Source organism: Malaclemys terrapin, chromosome 2 (genome assembly GCF_027887155.1).
Source record: "Malaclemys terrapin pileata isolate rMalTer1 chromosome 2, rMalTer1.hap1, whole genome shotgun sequence".
In the NCBI taxonomy this organism is placed as follows: domain Eukaryota; kingdom Metazoa; phylum Chordata; order Testudines; family Emydidae; genus Malaclemys; species Malaclemys terrapin.
The window spans coordinates 269,291,383-269,297,918 of NC_071506.1; positions in this window are offsets into that span (position 1 = coordinate 269,291,383).

Sequence of the window (6,536 nt, forward strand, 5' to 3'; positions counted from 1 at the left end):
CTGATCTGTCCCTCCTGAACAGCCGTGCAGTTGTTGCAGTGAGACTTTGCACTTTACTCATTGCGGGGGTTTGGATATGGAGTACATATCCATATCCAAACTTAAGTTAAACTTAAACTTAAACAGTTTAGTTTAAAGTCTTTATAAAAACCCAGTCTATTACACCGCATTACCATTATATGCAAGGTGCTCTGTTGCTTTAAGTAGTGGGAAAGCACACACATAGAGCCATTTGTAGTGCACAACAAGAGGTTGCATTGGTCCCACAAAGTCCAAGAACAATACTGTGTATTCTTGATCACCATCTACCGGCACCTTATCTATTGTCTGTTGAGAGATATACAGACATCTCTTTTTTTTATAGCAAATTCTGTAATGGAGGAGTTAGTGTCGGTTTCCTATTTACTCCTAAATATTTTTCAAGACTAAACAAAGAGGGAGATAGTAAAGGAGAGAAAGGATCACTGAAGGAAATGAATTCAACGTGTATCCTGAGTGCATAGATCCTGCAGCAGATACAACAGGACTTGCTTCATCATGGGGGGGAGGGATAGCTCAGCGGTTTGAGCATTGGCCTGCTAAACCCAGGGTTGTCAGTTCAATCCTTGAGGGGGCCACTTAGGGATCTGGGGCAAAATCAGAACTTGGTCCTGCTAGTGAAGGTAGGGGGCTGGACTCAATGACCTTTCAAGGTCCCTTCCAGTTCTAGGAGATAGGATATCTTTATTTATTTATGAGCACTCTGTTCTAAGGTATGTCTATGCTGGAGCTGTAAGGTATAATTTCCAGCTAGAGGAGACATACCCAGGCATGCTAAAAATATCAGTGTAGCCACTGCAGGATGGGTGGCAAGACAGGTTAGCTGCCTGGGGACCCTAGGCTCCCTGACAGGGTCATAGGGCAGGCAGCTCTTCCTGCCACTCATGCTGTCACAGTTGCACCTCCAAGGAAGTACCTCCAAATAATACAAGAACTAGCAGCCACCTAATGTAATGACTAGGCAACAGGTTTAAAACAAACATAAGGAAGTATTTCTTCACGCAACACACCGTCAATCTGTGGAACTTGGTGCCAGGGGATGTTGTGAAGGCCAAAAGTATAAAAAACTTTCTTTGACAAAAATTCAATCAGGTCTAGTCATTTTTGTTGGCAATGGATTAATCTGACCTGGTTTTTACATATGTTTTACATTTGGTTTTGTGTACTGAGTCTAACGTGTGGACTATATTATACAGAGAAAATATAAATACATGGTCCCTGACAGACCATCATATTTTAAAAGAATAGTGGATAGTAAAATAAAGAATGGGGATGTACTTTACTGACCCAATGAATGATCGGAAATGTCGAAATCCCCTGGAACTGGTGGTTGTGTGTTGGTCACTGTGTGATACTATAACCAAAACCCTGATCTCAGATAACCAATCAGTCATTATTGCCAGTCCCTGTCTTAGGTACTTCTAAAACCGCAATCATTGTGGCATTTAAATATCTCCTCTAAGGGGCTGGAATTATTCTCAGGAGCATCCTGGTTGGCCACAGCTACTGCTTCAATAATAAGGTTGGACGGGCATAACTAACCATGGACTTTTGAATACTTGTGTGTTTGTTTAAAACAGTTCAGTCGATATCGTCTGGATATTTAACTTTCAATTATTGCCTTCCCCAAAGTCCTCTCCCCGCTCTTTTTGGAAAATATACTGTTTGGTGATTCACGTTATTATTGAATAATTCAGCCCCCTTTTGTTTAGCGATGCTATAGCAGCTTCTTTAAAGCTAGACCTTCCCGGAGCAATCCTTTTAAAAACTTCCCTAGAAACTGGCCTGGAGAGGGCTCCTCTGGGCTGTGCCAGTGCATTGCAACCAGGATTTTTGCAGGATTCTGCAGACTTTTGCGAGCCCACTCAGCAGGATTTTATTTTTTGCAAGGAGAAGCAACTTTCGAACTCTCGTCCCTGTACCTTCCACGAGGCGCCACTAGAGCTGGTGTGGCATCACTTCCTTGCAACGCCTGAGTAATTGATACTTTCTAAAAATGCAACGTTGGAGGAGTCAACTGATTCCCTAAAATGAGCTACTGAATAATTGAAAGAATATTTGCCAGTTTTGCGCTGAAGTACTAACAGCTGTGGTGTGTTTTGATATTTATGAAGCCAGATAAATTATGCATTAGCCAGTGCAGTGAGCCCAGTGTGATGCTTATTACTGCCAGAGTTTCAGTGACTATGAGATACCATTCATTTCATTTTACTTCCATTGTGGTGTTGAGTATGCCTGGTGTCTATTACTGGACTTAATAGACCTTGCTTGAAGGTTTAAACTCCAGTTCCTAAGATCTGACAGAATATTTTAATTTGTTCTTCACTCTTTAAAATGACAAGCTGCATCTATATTTCAGGATTACAGGCTGTTGTGCTGGCTCATGGGAATAGATATTGTTTTAATAGCAGAGAATTGCATTTATAGCCAAAGCCCAGGATCAAACTGAAAATTACACACACTCCAATATCGTGTTCAAAGCATGATAGAGTGTATGTGTTCTCTGAGATGCCTCATTTATTCTATAACTCCTCCCCTTCTTCTCATTCATTAACCAAACCAGGCTTGCCCTATCTTAAAACTTTTTAGTCAACGTTTTTTTCTCTGGGCAGATTCCATTTCATTAACCAACATGTTTTCCTTTGCAAATAAACTCAGTTCAATACAAAATTGTCCCCCCAGCTATGCATGAGTCACGTGCCTGAATGATCCTGGAAGGTACAGGAAACAAGAAAATAACATTTTGAAGCAGCAGATGGCATCCTACCACCCGGAAGCTTCCCTGTCTGTGTAAAAGTGTAACAATGCAATATAGACTAGCAAACGTTTGAATTCTTTGGTTATCGTTATGACAAGGACTCTGTAACAAAGCTGGGGATTTTGTTCACTTTAATATTGTCTTGTAATTAATATTTATTTATTGGTAAAACACTCACTCTTAGATAGACTCTCCTATGTCTCGCTCTTTCAAAGGAGTTGCCCAAACCAGGGCTTTGGAGCGGAGCCTGGAGTTGGAGCGTGGAGCAGCCCCGGAGCAGTGGAGCTGCAGGTTTTTGCCTGGAGCTGGAGCGGAGCCGGAGCACAGCTCCAAAGCCCTGGCCCAAACAATGTGTCCTAAGGCTTTAACCTGACATCTTAGAATGCAGTAGACACAGAAACCGTTTTTTTTTAAATTGTTTACCTGTACTTTCATTTTGATTTCCCCCCTAACTTATTTACAATAACACCTATCTCTTAGTGGATGGAGTTCTAGACTAAGACTCAGGACACCTGGGTTCTATACCTGACTTGGCCATTGGCCTGATGGGTGACCTTGGGTAAGTCACTTTGCCTCTCTCTGTTCCTCAGATTCCCCTCTGTAAAATGGGGATAATGATATTTGCCTCCATTGCAAATCCCTTTGAGAACTACTGATGAAAAATGCTCTATAAGAGCTACGAAGAGCTCTCTGTAAGCTCGAAAGCTTGTCCCTCTCACCCACAGAAGTTGGTCCAGTAAAAGAGATGGCCTCACCTACCTTGTCTCTCTACTATAAGATGTAGGTATTCTTACTGTTGTAGAGCAGATTTGATCCATAAATCTAAAGGCATTTTAGAAAGGAGGCAAATATCATTATCCTCATTTTACAGATGGGAAAACTGACTCATAGACTCATAGACTTTAAGGTCAGAAGGGACCATTATGATCATCTGGTCTGACCCCCTGCATGCTGCAGGCCACAAAGCCGTCCCTACCCCTTCCCTTGACTCTGCTGTTGAAGTCCCCAAGTCCTGAGGCTCGGTGACTTCAATTGCCAGAGAACCCTCCTGCTAGCGATCCCTGCCCCATGCTGCGGAGGAAGGCGAAAAACCTCCAGGGCCTCAGCCAATCTACCCTGGAAGAAAATTCCTTCCCGACCCCAAATATGGCGAACAGTAAAACCCCGAGCATGTAGGCAAGAGTCTCCAGCCTGACCCTTGTTACCCATTATACTATTTACCTGCCATGGCTCAGTATTCCTTGGATAAAATCATGTTTTACCATTAAACCATTCCCTCCATAAAATTATCTAACTTAATCTTAAAACCAGTCAAGTCCTTCGCCCCCACCATTTCCCTCGGAAGGCCGTTCCAATATTTCACCCCTCTGACGGTCAGAAAGCTTCGTCTAATTTCAAGCCTAAACTTCCCCACGACCAGTTTATATCCATTCGTTCTCGTGTCCACATTAGTACTAAGCTGGAATAATTCCTCTCCCTCCCTTGTATTTATCCCTCTGATATATTTAAAGAGAGCAATCATATCCCTCCTCAGCCTTCGTTTTGTCAGACTAAACAACCCGAGCTCCTTCAATCTCTTTTCATACGACAGGTTTTCCATTCCTCTGATCATCCTAGTGGCCCTTCTCTGTACCCGCTCCAGTTTGAGTTCGTCTTTTTTAAACATGGGAGACCAGAACTGCACACAGTACTCCAAATGAGGTCTCACCAGCGCCTTATACAACGGAAGCAGGACCTCCTTATCCCTACTAGATATACCTTGCCTAATGCATCCCAAGACCGCATTGGCTTTTTTCACCGCCACATCACATTGTCTACTCATAGTCATCCTGTGGTCTACAAGGACCCCGAGGTCTTTCTCCTCCTCCGTTACTTCTAACCGATGCGTCCCCAGCTTGTAACTAAAATTGTTGTTAGTCATCCCTAAATGCATCACCTTACATTTTTCACAATTAAATTTCATCCTATTTCTAATACTCCAATTCTCAAGGTTATTCAAGTCTCCTTGCAGAATATCCCTATCCTCCTCACAGAGCTTCATAATGACTTGCGGAAGTTTAGTGACTCAGCAGGCCGGTGGCAGAGGTAAGAATGGAACCTAGGTTCCTATATCCCAGACCCTACTCTCTGGTCACAGGGGAATGCTTGCCTTGTACTTCTTCACTAACTGTAGGTATCATATAACAGTTACCATTTGTCTAGAAAGGCAGATGTAGCCTTGAACCTATCTTTAAAGTACACATGGCTACAGCATCTACCAGCCTGTCAAAAACCTAGGGGCATTGGAAAGCAAAAACTGGGGCCACAGATCTCGCTTCAATTAAGTACTTTGTAGGGGGAGAGTTTGTTTTGGAGCGGCAGAATGCAGAAATGATGGATATTGTGTTTTAAAAATAAGGGGGGGTTCATGTATTGAAAGTGCACTGCTCTGGGATGTGACTCAGCATACTACCTATTGGAACAGAGGGTGGAGACACTGTCGGAGAAGTATTTGAGTTGAGGTTTTTGTCTGCTGTTGGCATGTGCTGCATGACGATAAAGCGTTTACATTCTGCCACTAGTGGCTACAGAGAAAGTTAGTTCCAGCTCAGTTTCCTTGGAATTATATAATCATAGCAGTTAGAGAGCTGACTGGGTCATTTAGTCCATCCCTTTCCTGCTAGGCAAGGATAACTCCCCTACAGTTCATAAGGTTTAATGTTTTCCAATTCTCAGTCAAAAGACACTTTCCCATTAGTGTTTATGGGTGGAGGATGGGGGTACAGTCACTGGCTGGGCTGATGGTTCTAAGGTAAAAACACCACACACCTTTTTCTATCTTTGTTGCTCTCGACCGATCTCTGTATGTGTGTGTTTCCTACTGCGCCAAGCACCTCTAAACGCTACAAGCAGTGCAATTTCCACAACTCAAAACCTGTCTTGACGTGATGGCTGAGCAAACAGAGCTCATGCTTTGGACACAGAGGTCAGCTTTTTCTGTGCTTTTATAGATGACTGTAGCTGAAGATACAGAAGCAACAGTATCTCCATGCAGCAGGGTTCAATGCTGTGGTTCTCAAAGAGAAGTGAATGGTGAGTTACTCTTCAAAGCAGAGACAGTGTGGTCCAGTCAAGCGGGGCACTGGCTGGAGTGGTAAGAGACCGTGGGTCTATTCCTGACCTAGGCCAGGTCGTTTTCTCTGTCTGTACTGCTGTTTCCCTTCTATATAGTCTCTGTCTCTTCTATATAGATGGCAAACTCTTTGCGCCTGGGACTTCTACTAGATGTTTGTACAGCACCTACCACAACAGTGTCCTGAGCATGGTCAGAGTCTATAGGTGCGACTACTAATAATAATGAAGTGTGCAAGACACAGGCAAACTCTGCAATCTGCATAACTAATGAATATTAGTGCTAGCAGTGCCCTCTCAAACCACAAAGGGTCATTAGGAGGTAAAGGGAGCCATAAGTTATTTCCACAACTCCTGCAGTAATCACTGATTGTGGGGTGATACATTCCAGAGCCTTTCTCACACCACACTGTGTGGTGTGGAGCCAGCCGGCGAGAATGGAGTTGTAATATAGGAGGCAATTATGATGTGATAAACACTGGGACAAGAGCTCATAACTGTAATAATGTATATCTGATAGAGAACTCTCCCATTCAGAGGGATACTCTTGAAAACTAATTACAGGGAGCTGCCCCAGCTCAGTAGCTTGGCTGGCTTGTAAGCGAGGACTGTAGACATTAAACACGAC